Source organism: Astatotilapia calliptera, chromosome 12 (genome assembly GCF_900246225.1).
Source record: "Astatotilapia calliptera chromosome 12, fAstCal1.2, whole genome shotgun sequence".
Lineage (NCBI taxonomy): Eukaryota > Metazoa > Chordata > Actinopteri > Cichliformes > Cichlidae > Astatotilapia > Astatotilapia calliptera.
Window position 1 is genome coordinate 4,205,910 of NC_039313.1, and position 13,443 is coordinate 4,219,352.

Here is a 13,443-nt window from a genome sequence, read left to right on the forward strand (position 1 = left end):
CGCTGTCTCACCGTCACCTTTTTTCTTCTCTTCTGTCCTTGACCTCTGCATCCCCGATGTGTTTTCCTCCAAATTTCAGCTGGTACTTCTGCGGGCCTGGCCAGCGAGCTGGCCGGCATCAGGGCGATCAGCTGATCTCTGGAGTAAACAGTCCGTGCGTGTAGGAGATGTGCCGCGGTCCCGTTCCATGATAAAAGTAACAGTTCCACGGCCACCAGAAGAACAAAAACTCTCTCAATCCACATGATTGAGTAAGAGATAGAAAACGGAGGAAAATACAAGTCAGAAAAAAAAAAGAATACGTAAGAAAAAAGAGCTAAACTAAGAGAAAAGCAGGAGCGACTGTAACAGGCTGCACGCTGGTTGGCGCATGCGCACTTGACTACTGAGGCAGTTTCATGATCACCAGAACTCTCTGCTAGATAATGTTTAATGTCACTGTCCTGCACTGTAAACTATAACTTGTTGTTTCAACTAAAAAATATCAGGTAAAGGGCTGCCTTAAAATTTTAAGTTAAGTCAAGAAATAGAGTTTGTTCTTGTAACACAACAAAATGTTATGTTGATGAAAAATCACGTGTTGTCTAAACTTTCGTCTTAGTTTAGTTGACTAAGATTTGTTAGTCAGTTCAACTCCTTTAATTGTCATTTTTACTTGGGAAAACCCTTTCAGCTAAATTAAAATAATATATTGTTTAAACTCTTGCTCTAGTTCAGTTGACTTGGGTTTTTTTAGTTAATTCAAATACTTTAGTATTTCTTTTAACTTAGGAATCTATTTTCGCTTAACTACCATAATCTCTTAGCTAAGTTGATTTAAGTTTATTAATTAACTGAGCTCCTCAAGGTAGCTGAGTGAACTTGTAAATCAGTTTCATTTTAATTATCAAAGCTGATTGACTGGATGTAAAGAAAAATGTGTTGAACATCTTAAGTTTTTGGTTTTTTTTAGCTTTCTAACATCCATTTCAGCAAAACTACCTGTTAGGTTTATCTTAGATCTCAGGTTTAAATATCTACATTCCTTTAAATTAATTTTCTGTTGTTTACAGAAAAAAAAAAAAAACCAATAGATTCCATTAAAGTGTATCTGATCATTTCAGACAGAAAGTCTGTTTTAAGAACTTGACAAGACAATTACTCATGAGCACCCAACATTCACCATTTATTGTGCCATCTTACTCATCTGAGAAACAGAAAAATCAGTGATGTAGCTCATCAGGCTCACAATCCATCAAAACTCAAAGGTTGCTCCCTGTGAAACAATAAATTTGAACTTGGTCTTGAGCCCAGTTTGGGTGAAGATTAAATTCTGACCAATACTCTAGGAGCAGTAGTGATTCTTGTGAAGTAACAACATAAAGTCTGCATTAATGTAATGTATCAACGGGACACTTGCTATTTTAGAAAAGTTATTCTTTACATTTGCAAAATTTTTAAACTTCATTGTGCTCAGTCACACCTGTTAGCATAAAACTTGAAATATTAACATAGTACAAAACCTTTGATAAGTGACAGTGAAGATCAGTTTATAACAACTAAGACATCAAACTCTTCTATTTGTCTTCGTTTACAATTGCAACAAATTCCACAGAACCAATATCTCTGAAAATGAGTGCATGCTTCTGAAACATTTGATAATATGAATATTTCAGAAACATTAGTTTGAGTCTTCCTCCGAAGGGTGGCTGGCCTCTCCCTTAGAGATAGGGTGAGAAGTTCGGCCATCCGAGAGGGGCTCAGAGTAGAGCAGCTGCTGCTCCACATCGAAAGGAGCCAGCTGAGGTGGTTCGGGCATCTGACAAGGATGCCCCCTGGGCGCCTCCTGGGTGAGGTGTTCCAGGCATGTCCCACCGGGAGGAGGCCCGGGGCAGACCCAGGACACGCTGGAGAGATTATATCTCTCGGCTGGCCTGGGAACGCCTTGGTATTCCCCCGGATAAGCTGGAGGAGGTGGCTGGGGAGAGGGAGGTCTGGGCCTCTTTGCTTAGGCTGCTGCCCCCGCGACCCGGCCCCGGACAAAGCGGATGAAGATGGATGGATAGATGGATAGTTTGAGTCTGCTCAATTGCAAAACAAAGCAAAAACTACTGACTTGCATGAGATAAGCATCTGCAGAGTCCACCATTATATTGTTGTTCACATAAGTTTCTTAAACCATGAACAAATGAGTAATTGTCTAATCTGGAATGTAAAGTGTAGTCATTTAGTGACATACAAAAGTGAGAATTAGAACTTGCAAGAATAAAAAAACAAACAGTAAAATAAAAACTGTCCTTAACGCTAAGGCAATTGTATGCTGTGATCATACAATTACAGTTCTGCTTGGCGTTCTGCAAGAGTCTGTTTCTTAGACCATGCACTAGTGAGATGCACTGCCTTCCACCAATGTTCATTAGGACATTCTGAATGACTTCAAAGATGTCCTTAAGTTCCTTTGGATAGTCTATGTTGAGGGCAAAAAGAAGACCCATCAGCATGAAAATGGCACTTGAGACATCCCTCAGATTAGACAGGATTCCTGCCGCCTCAAGGACAACCAACACATCGATGATGTCTTCTTCTTTCACCATCACTATGCCAACTTTCATCCTCTTAGAAAACGTGTCTTTCAATACCTGTCGGCTATAAAAGGGTTCAAAGACAAAAAATAAAATAAAATTACACAATTACAATTACACAATATCCCTTGTGCTTAAGAATTCATGTCTTTCCTAAGAAGAGCCACACTGATGCCTTGGATGATGCTGGTTGGCTTTGGGTAACACTTATTAGTTGTTAAAGTTTTTTCAGAATGAGATATGCACCCCCATGTTACAAATCCATTTCTTGCTTTAAACAAAGACCATGTTCATAAATAACTGAGCATGTCTTCAATTGCAGAATTCAAACAAAATTTTCAATTTAAATGGTAAATGGCCTGTATTTGTATAGCGCTTTATTAGTACCTTAAGGACTCCAAAGCGCTTTACACATTCAGTCATTCACACACATGGGCGGATGACTGAATCGTGGCTCAAGAGTTGACAGTTCGTCTTATAATCGGAAGGTTGCCGGTTCGAGCCCCGCCTCCGACAGTTTCAGTCGTTGTGTCCTTGGGAAAGACACTTCACTTCACCAGAGGGCCCGGTGGTGCCAGTGTCCGGCAGCCTCGCCTCTGTCAGTGCGTCCCAGGGTGGCTGTGGCTACAATGTAGCTTGCCATCATCAGTGTGTGTGAATTTAAATCTACTTATGCTAAATATTGGCTGTGCTCTAAACCAAATCTGGCTGAGAATACATGAATTGTGCAAACTGCAGCTACACTACACGATCAGATTGTGGCTCCATAGACAATGCTTCTTTAATCAGTTTATTGATTAAAGTTTATTTTTTACCCCTATATTAACAGCATAAAAAAGAGCATATAGACATGGCTGAACAGGTTGCATAATTGGCACTGAATATCAACATCCACCTTTACCCAGCTGCCCATTGACTCTGGGCCAGTAACCTTTAATTGCTCACCCAGTCTACACAGTCTCTTTTCCATGGCCCAGGACATTTCACCAAAGTATTGTCCCCCACAGCTGTAGCAGCCACTGCAACCCCTTAAATATCCCAATAGCTCTGCCATTACAATATACAATGTGACAAATCAAACGTAAAGCTGAAGTGAACAGTACAGCAGCGAAATGTCAAAGACCCTGGTGAAGACATGAATAAACACAAGATACTAATAATATCAATGCTAGCTTGCCAGTTAGTTTCTCTGAAACCCAGACCATCTCCAGTGTCAAAGATCTTACAATAATACATTTGGTGAGGAAAAAGTACACATGTTATCATGTGGCATCTATTGTTTCATAGATGCCACATGTTTAATTTAAAATCCACTGTGGTGCTGTCATTATTAAATTTACTAAAAGAAACAATGCTAACCTTCACAGTCTTGAAAGTGTGTGAGGGATCTTCCTTTAGAAAATGAGGTCGTCTGTCCTCTTCCTTTGTGTAGGGCTCTGGTCAAAGAAGTCAAAAAGAAAACAAAAACACTTTTTTAAAAAGTGTTCATGAAGCATGTAGACAGCTCCAAATTCACAGCTTTTTGATACATAATTCCATCAATATATGATTATCATTGGAGATTTTGAATCAGGCTTATCAGGACATTCAAGTAGAATATGATATCCAACCTACCACCAATATACACAGTAAAAGTTACCACGCTAAATGTCCAGTTGTGAAATATGATGACAGACTTTACTTATCAGCTTTCTTTCAATGAGTTCATCAGTTGAACTGGATAACCTGAAACTTAAACAAAGGTTTAGATTTTGCAGTTGAACACTTACATCATCACCGAAGCATTTTATGAGCTTAGTCAGCCCTCCTATGCCACTCTTGATTTTGTACAGCTCCACGAACCTCTCCATAATGGTCAAGCACAGGAAAAAGAAACCCTTTCAGGACAACAGATGTAAGATGGGCAAATTCTGCTTCAACCTGAGCAATAGAAGAAGAGGGGTGGGGAGTACAGGCAGAATAAAAAAAATATTCTTTGAGACCCAAATTTAAGCAAACTGTCATCTGAGGACCATTAGAGAAAACACAAACACACAAAAGCAAACAAACAAAAAGATGCACTTTACCTGCCGTTCAGTGAACAAGGAAGTTCAGAGAACAATAAGCTCTGTCTTGAAATCTTTTAAAGTAGAATGATTGTGAAAATGACTTATGTGATGTAAAACTTTAGTAAACGTGTGATTAAAAGGACACTGAGTAAAAGGACAAGTAACAATTTCCTTATTCCTCAGATGTTTACCTTGATGAGCAATATACTGTTTTAGTCCAACTGCCTCATTAAAGTTACACAACAGGTTTTTTAAATTAAAGCCAGCAAGTCCATTACATACTCCCTTTTTAGATCTGAAATACTGTGCACATTCTGTGTATATGTAGTGGACAGAAATTTACCCAAAAGAGTGCAAAGTTTGCAAGTCCACCTCATTTACAAAGTCAGATGTGATCATCTGGACCTGTGAAAATAAATTAATGACAAACCTTCAGTTATGGATGTTATTACAACCTTAAGAAAATAAACAGTTTGCTCCATTCCTTTTGTTAATGAATCATTTGTTGGTAGCATGTCTGAATATTTAGTTTATGCCACCTGCATGGGGTGATCATTAATAGCGCAATATTACTTCTTAAGAACTACCCTGATATTACAATCTTTAAATCATTTGTTCTACAGAGCTATTAAATTACAATATAATCTGTGGTGTTTCCAGTATGACAAAATGCACAAATTGTAACTTACCATTTCACTGCACTGACAAAAATAAATGCCCAGCATCAAGTTTGGCTTCACAGACCTAAAATAAAGAAATAAAAAAATATATGTCATAATTATATTGTTGTCGCCATATAGGTGTGTTTGCTAATTTTATGACACCTATAAACAATGTTATTTTTGATACAACACAGGGAATGCAGTTAAATTAAAAGCTAAATTATGCAAATAAAAAAACTTCTGCAGTATACCATGCCAAAAATCAGTATCTCTTATGCCAATTATTTTATCACTACAGCTCTTTTAGTATGGAAACTCACACAATCTAGTCATACTGATCACAAGAGTTCAAAAATAAGTTAAAATAGTGAGCTGTTGTTAAGCATAAAGCATTTCAGTGTAACAAATAACTGCACAATATAATTAAAGCAAAAAATAAACACACTGGAGGACTATCTGATAAAAACTAATATAATGCTGGTTTGTAGACCATATTTTGTCTCAATCCTCAGTGCATTCTTGCAGCTTAGCATGCAGCAGTTAATAACAACTTAAGTGATTACATAGGGGTAAACAGATGACAACAAGCATCGGAGTCCTGCCAAAAAGTTCTTTTTGAACCCAGTCAGTAATTGGAAATATTGCTAAAATGAACTTCCACCAAAATACAACAGCCTGTGAACTTGAAAGAAATTTACAAGTACAGAGACAATATGAAATAAGCTTGATTAATTAGCTGAGTTAGATTGCTAATATCGCAACAGTGGTTGTGTGCACAACCTTAAAGCTAGCAGCACAATACTTAAGCTACATTAAACCCATAAAAAAAGGCCATATGTCAGTTTATTAGGTCAAATTTGTTCATGACACACAAGCTGGACCTTGTCGGCTAAAGTTACATTAGCTAAAGCAAACATTTTGGTAAAAGAGAAAACCCACGTCATGCCATGAATTCAAAACATGTTCCAACTTTTGTAGCTCTCTTTCCTTATAGTTATAACCAATGTTACTCACCTTGAAAGCATATTCCAAAGAAGACGATTAGAAAACATCCAAGTGAGGGGCAGAGGGCCGCTCACGGGCGCGTCACTGCAACCCCCCTGGCTTCTGCTCCGCGGCTGCTGAGTGAGCCCTCATCTGGGACTCTCCTCAGCTCTTTCTGGGACAGTGGCGCGGCTGCCCCTCTGTTGGTCTTCCTTGGTCTCTTGTGTTCTGGGGGCCTCTGGATGTCTGGAGTTTTGATCTCCTCCACACCTGCTTCACGCCCTGGAGGACGGGGCTGTGGCCCCCCCACACCCTCTAGCAGATTATTACATGAAGGAACCTTTTAAAAAAACAAAAAACAAGCGCGTCCATGCTCACAGGTGTACACACGGGTGATCACACCCACAAACTACACCCTTTTTGGCTCCTACCTCAAAGCACACTGTGTTCTGTTGATCTTATGTGCTGCACAATAATGTTTAACATTTAGTATTTACTGTCATATTCCCATATATCATTGTGATGTTGTTTATTCTATTACTCTTGTTCTCTTCTGCTTGCTTTCTTTTTTCTTTCTCAGCAGGTGATCCAGGTGATTGATATATGCATTTTTTTTCTCTGCCCGTTCTGTTGGTTTTTGTCTTTTGCCCTTCTCCCCCGTCCCTCTTCTCAGCTGTTTCTCTTTCCCTCTTTCTTTCTCCCCTTCTTTCCCCCAGTCAAGTCTGTCCCGTATTCAGTAAGTGAAAATAAAATAAACAATAAAAGGTGAATCAAATGGACCATTACGGCAAGGCTGGGATGGTCAGTTTGGTAAAGTAAATCCGTTGGGCATCTTTCTTTGCCTTTAGACAACAATTCTGATGGCAAAAGAGCCAAACGGGACAGGCCAAAAAAGAAAAAAAAAAAAAAAAAAAAGAAAAAAAAAAAAGAAAACATCCAAGTAAAGTGAGCATGTCGTTAACCGCCAATTCCCCATGATGCACCTCGATAGCAGTCACATGGGACAGTTTTGAATCCTGCTGTGCTCAACTTACCCACATTGTCAAGTTCACATAAGTTGCTGATTTAGCTGGACATGAGTTTTTAAGTTAGCTTTTTTTGGTGTAATTGGGACGTTTTTAACTTGTAATTCTATGTTATAACAACAACTTCAGTCATCTATCATCAAACTGATATAGAATAATATGTTGAAATAACAAACATCTAGAATTACATTTTACAGTGTGGGAAATATTTGAGATCTTGCACTGCAACTATGACATTATGGTCAGATGCCTTTTAATTTTTTTCTGCATTTGTATGTATTATGTGTAATAAACATTGGTCTTAAAGTTTCACCCCCTGAATGGACAGAGCACAATTTCCTTCATTCTTAAATGCTTACTCAAATGAACAAATATGTACCTCTCAGCAAATAGTTGCAGGAACACTGGACAATGACATTCCACATTAATGCTCAAATTAGGACTCTGACTTAGGCTTAAGTTTTCTAAAAACAAAACAAAAAAACATAACAATATAGCACTCTGGTTGGCAAATACAATGTCCTGTAATGTTACAGGGATCATTTTCTGATTGTAATTATTTCAAAGTTCTTTACTCATCATATTTTCACTCACTTTGTGTTTATACGACACTAAGCATTTAATTACTAATTAATACTTAATTAATATCTGACGTTCTTCTTCAGTGTCTTTTATTTCAGGGTCTTTTATCCTGTCTTCCTCGCATCACCCCAACCAGTCAGGCAGGGCAGGTCACTCACTCAGCCTGGTTCTGCGGAAGTTTTCTTTTTGTTAAAAGAGAGTTTTTCCTTCCCGCTGTCACCAAAGTGCTTATTCATAGGGTGTCATATGATTTTAGGGGATTTCTTTATCATTACAAGCTCTTTACTTTGCAATAAAAAGGGCCTTAAGGCAACTGTTATTGTGAGGTTTGTGCTATAAAAAATGATATTAAACTGAGTTAAATTGAACTGCAAGTTGTTGATGCAGTCACCACTGTGTTATAGTGTAAATTTACATAAATCACCAGGATTTAAACTCATGAGAGACTTTTATTAGAAACACCTACAGGATTGATGTCAAAATAACTTTTATCAAAGCACAGCATTTTCTCCCAAACCTTTTATTTCAATCTGTTGAGCTGCAGCGTGTTACTAGTGGTGTTCTTGGTGACAGTTGGACCAACTGCCTTCTAACAATTGTTCCTCCCGTGTAGTTCTGGACTTATCCACACACCTTTCTCATGGTCATGCTCACTCCATGAGGCAAGATGTTTTATGTAGCTCCAAATCAAAGGCAACTGATGGTCTTTTAATATTTTTCCATTTCCGAATAATCGCACCACCAGTTGCCAAGAGTCACATACTCACCAAACCTGTGGCTGATGGTCTTGTAGCCCATTCCAGCCTTGTTCAGATCTACTATCTGATGTACTTTGAGAGCTCTTTGATCCTTCCAGTGGTGGTGGAGAGATTGGAATAGAAGCAACTGATTCTTTGGATAAGTATTTTAGGGTTTATACGCATAATAAGTTATGATCAGGATTATCTGTAATTGATTAAATCAATTGTAATCTGTGTGCAACATACGCACACAGTCATTCTGTGAGCGACAGAATTCTGGCTGGGTTGTAAGGAATCAAATACTGATTTCAATTAATGACAAGTAAATCAATTTCTAACTTTTAAGTAATGTGTTTTTTCCTTGATTTTTAGTTTATATTCTGTCTCCGTTAAAATCAAATGAACATTAAAATTCGAGACAGTTAATTTCATTCAAATTCAGCAGGGATCAAATGATTATTTCTCCCACTGTATCCTGGCAGCACAGGAAAAACAGACACAACAAAATGCTGAAGCACTATGTTTTATTCAGCTCTACTTGTAACTTTGGTAGAGAGATAATACCATACAGCTTATGACAAAATTTGATCCGAAGTGATTGATGGCCCTAATCACGACCTTTTGACCTCCCCCCCTCCCCCCCGGAAGCGTGTAATGAGCGTGACGAATCGCATCCGGAGAAGGGGGGGTGAACCCCGGAAGCGCGCCATCTGTTGCTAACCGTGTCGAATTGCATCCTGAGAAGGGAGGGGGGAAACCTCCGGAAGCGCGTCATCTGTTGCTAAGCGTGTCGAATTGCATCCTGAGAAGGGAGGGGGGAAACCTCCGGAAGAGCGCCATCTGTTGTTGGGAAAAAAAAGTTTTTAGAGGGAGGGTCTGCAGCAGGGGAGGAGAATAAAAAGCAGAGAGGAGGAGTCCGTCACAATTTCTACGTCACAGACACACAAGATGGAACCTTTCATTCTGCAGCCCAGCAGCGTTCCTGTGTCCGATGAGATCTGCTCTCCCAAAGAAGAAGGCTTTGAATATGACATATTCAAATACAACATATTTACTATGGAAGGCCTCGATCCGGACCTTATGACCCTACCGGAAATACTCCGGAAGTGTCTAGTCATTTTCAGACCTGATGCGTCATGTTCCCTAAGCACAGCGGTGATGCAGCAGATGATTCTGTGCTGTATAGAGAGACAGAGCGGCAGTTAGTTTTCCGCAAACTCATAGTTTGAATTCTGTTTCGATATTATGACAATTTTCTCTGTTTTTTTACAATAGCGGGTGTAATTTTACTTTCTTAAGCTGCACCGGCGTTTGTAATGGGAATAAAGAGTGACTTCCTGTAGAGATTTCAATAGTATTTTATTTTCCTATAATACAGACGCTGTAAAAAACCTTTAAGATACACCATAGCTTGTGATGAAAAGAAGAACTTTCTATCCGCTTGTAACCTACAGGCTGCCTATGTGTAAAAAACGAATAAATATCCTTAGTGAATACTACTTTTCCTTTTGAGAGACTGAAAAACAAACCATAATTGCCGCGACAGGCGATCTTGTTTCACACACACACACACACACACACACACACACACACACACACACCCCGCGGGTCAAGGAGGAGTGAGACGGCGGAAGAGTTTTTTTTCTTCAATACTTTAACAATAGGTTTTCTCAATAGATAGAAAATGATGACGTTGAGGAGTCAACAGCCGATATTATCATTGCTTGTAACCCGGTAAATAATTTCGTACATCTCCTCCCCTAAAATAAGCCTTAGCGGAAAAAAAAGCTCATTTTCGAATAAGTTTATTAAAGCACCCCCTCTGTGGGAAAGAGTCAACCATGAGGCGAGTTTTGTCAACAGCAATTGTCCATTTGGTAAAACAAATATCCGCCTCAAAGTCGTATTTTACCGTTGCAGAATGTGGAAAACAGACGGCGTTCGCAAGAAGGCAATCAAAAAAAAAAAAGGAAATTTGGTACCTACAACTCTCCCGACTGCGCGCGCGCGCGCGCACACACAAACACACACACAAACACACACACACACACACACACACACACGGGGGTCAAGGAGGAGTGAGACGGCGGAAGAGTTTTTTCCTTCATCACTTTTACAAAGGGTTTTCTCAATAGATAGAAAATAATGACGCTGAGGAGTCAACAGCCGATATTATCATTGCTTGTAACCCGGTAAATAATTTCGTACATCTCCCAGTAAAATAAGTCTTAGCGGAAAAAAGCTCATATTCAAATAAGTTTATTAAAGCACCCCCCTCTGTGGGAAAGAGTCAACCATGAGGCGAGTTTTGTCAACAGCAAGAACAAGGTCAGACAACTGTTGCCCATTTGGTAAAACAAATACCCGTCTCAAAGTCATATTTTACCGTTGCAGAATGTGGAAAACAGACGGCGTTCGCAAGAAGGCAATCAAAAAACAAAAACAAAAACAAAAAAACAACCCTCTCTAACTAACGGTATTGTCATGAGAAAGATGCGAAAAACAGATGCTTCGTTAGAGTAGGATAAAAAGAGAGAAGAAACGGGAGGGGAGTCGATATCTGCTCAGCCCCTACTGTGAAAGTTCTACCAATCGCGAGGAAGAATCCGTGAATATTATGTCAGCATTCCGTTCAAACAACACCGCCGATCAGAGCGCCAGGGCCATCTCGCCAGAACTGTTCGTACCTCACCCCGGTAAGTTTTTTTTTTTTTCTTTACGACTTTAAATTATATATCAACAGAGATGTCAATAATTTGATTACTTTCTTTTAGATTTCTACATCAATGATTTCACGCAAGTGGACTACGGTACGATTAAATAAGTATATACCATTTTTTAAATAAGTTTAGATAGGCTTGATTTAACGAAATTCTGTTATTTACTTACAGAGGCTATTGATAGCGCCGAGAGCAGCAGCAAAAATCCGGCCGTTTTCCACGGCGAATTAGACGCCATAGTCCCCGCAGAACCTCCGCTGCCGCCGCGTCGAAAAGAAGAACGAGAAGACGGCGCTATTTTCGTCTCCGCATACCGGGAGAACCGCGGAGAAAAAAGTTTTAAAACCAAAGGTAAACAATATGTTGCATTATCCGCCATTTTGTTGAATAACAGGATGTGACGGAGTAATCCGAGTGTGCTATACCGCCCCTCCCGACCGGAGCAGATTTTTAAAAAAGTTTTGCTTTATTTCTCGACAGAGGTAATCGAGAATATACAGACCCCGCCGCCGCAGCGAAAAGAAGAAGAAGACGACGTTATTTTCGTCAACGCATACCAGGAGAACTGCAGGAAAATACCTTTTAAACCCAAAGGTAAACAATATGTTGCAATATCCATCATTTCGATGAATAACAGGATGTGACGGGGTAATCCGAGTGTGCTATACGCCCCCTCCCGACTTGGAGTGGTAAAAGCGTGCTAGAAAGTTTTTATTTATTTATTTATTTATTAATCTTTCTCTTTTGTTTTATTTCTTGACAGCCGAGATTGCGGATATACCTATACAAAACTTCGCTACAGACAATCGCGCGGAGGAGCGAGGTAAATAAAAAGTTTTTTTCATTCTCAGAAAATAGGAAGGAGGAGATTGTTTCTTAAATCTCTTCTGTTTTATTTCTCGACAGCCGAGATTGCGGATATACCTAACCAATCCCCCGCTACAGACAATGCGGGCGGAAGAAAATCAGACGGAGGAGCGAGGTAAATAAAAAGTTTTTTTTTTTTCATTCTCAGAAAATAGGAAGGAGGAGATTGTTTTCTTAAATCTCTTCTGTTTTATTTTCCCCGACAGAGACCAATACAGAAAATCAGGCGGAAGAAAATCAGGCGGAGGAGGAGGAACCGTCCAGAGCTCCTTCTATCAGGAGACTGAGAGCTCCTCCTCTCAGGAGACTGAGAGGTAATTGACGGGGGGATGAATCGATCCTATTAAACTTCTCCGCTCATATAAAAAAAATAAAAATAAAAAATGTAAGGTTTAAAAATACATTCTGTCTGTCTTTCTTACAGCTCGACGGCTGCCTTCATAAGAAGAGAATCCTTGAAGACCTCGCTTTCATGTACGCCATAACAGTTCGCACATATGCATCGATATACAGACACAAGGACCTGTAAAGTAAAAGCATACGAATGTAAAAGTCTGTGAATTAAGAAATAAAGAAAATCATGTCGGAAGAACGCAGCATTCCTGAGGCTTTGTTGGAAGCCGTGGCAGAATTAAACAGAAACGATGAACATTTAGCCCCACCGATAGAAAACAATATAGCCCCACCACCGAACGATCCACTACAACCTTTAGAAAACGCATTGCAGGTCCTCCTTCAAAACATTGAAAACGAACGGCTTGCCGGTCTACTGAACTTTGACCCTCTGCAGCCGATAGAAAATGCTCTTCAGCTCTACGACCAGCAGCAGCAGGAGGAGCAGGTGGAGCAGGTGCAGGTGGAGCAGCATCATCAGCAGCCCAGGGAGGAGGACCGGCCTGCGGAGCATCAACAAGGAGGAGGAGGATCTCGGGTACAGAACGATGCGGTGACTCGCCGCGAACAATTTAATAATTTCGAAATAAGGCGAGTATTTAACGTTCCCTCTCCGGATGAAGCGAGCGACCTCGCTCAATTTTATCTCGACGTCAGGGATAATTTTGTAGATCTAGCGGATAGGGTCAGACCGGAAGTTAGTCGTAACGACCGGGTTCAACTGGAGATCATCAGCGAGCACGCGCGGAAATCACTCTGTTTTTAACGTCGACGAAAGCGTTGAAAACATGTGTACCGCGTTTTGAGGACCTGCTAGCCAGCGCAGGATACAATCAAACGGGAGCGATCGTCGCAGGCTCT

At 39.9% G+C, this 13,443-nt stretch overlaps 1 long non-coding RNA gene across 1 annotated transcript; it reads left to right on the forward strand.

Moving 5' to 3' along the window:
* Positions 1–11,058: 11,058 nt before the first annotated feature.
* On the forward strand, positions 11,059–11,825 carry LOC113034122 (uncharacterized). The gene is made up of 3 exons (XR_003274119.1): positions 11,059–11,412; positions 11,494–11,673; positions 11,803–11,825. It is a non-coding gene; the product is annotated as an uncharacterized LOC113034122 (long non-coding RNA).
* Positions 11,826–13,443: the final 1,618 nt, after the last annotated feature.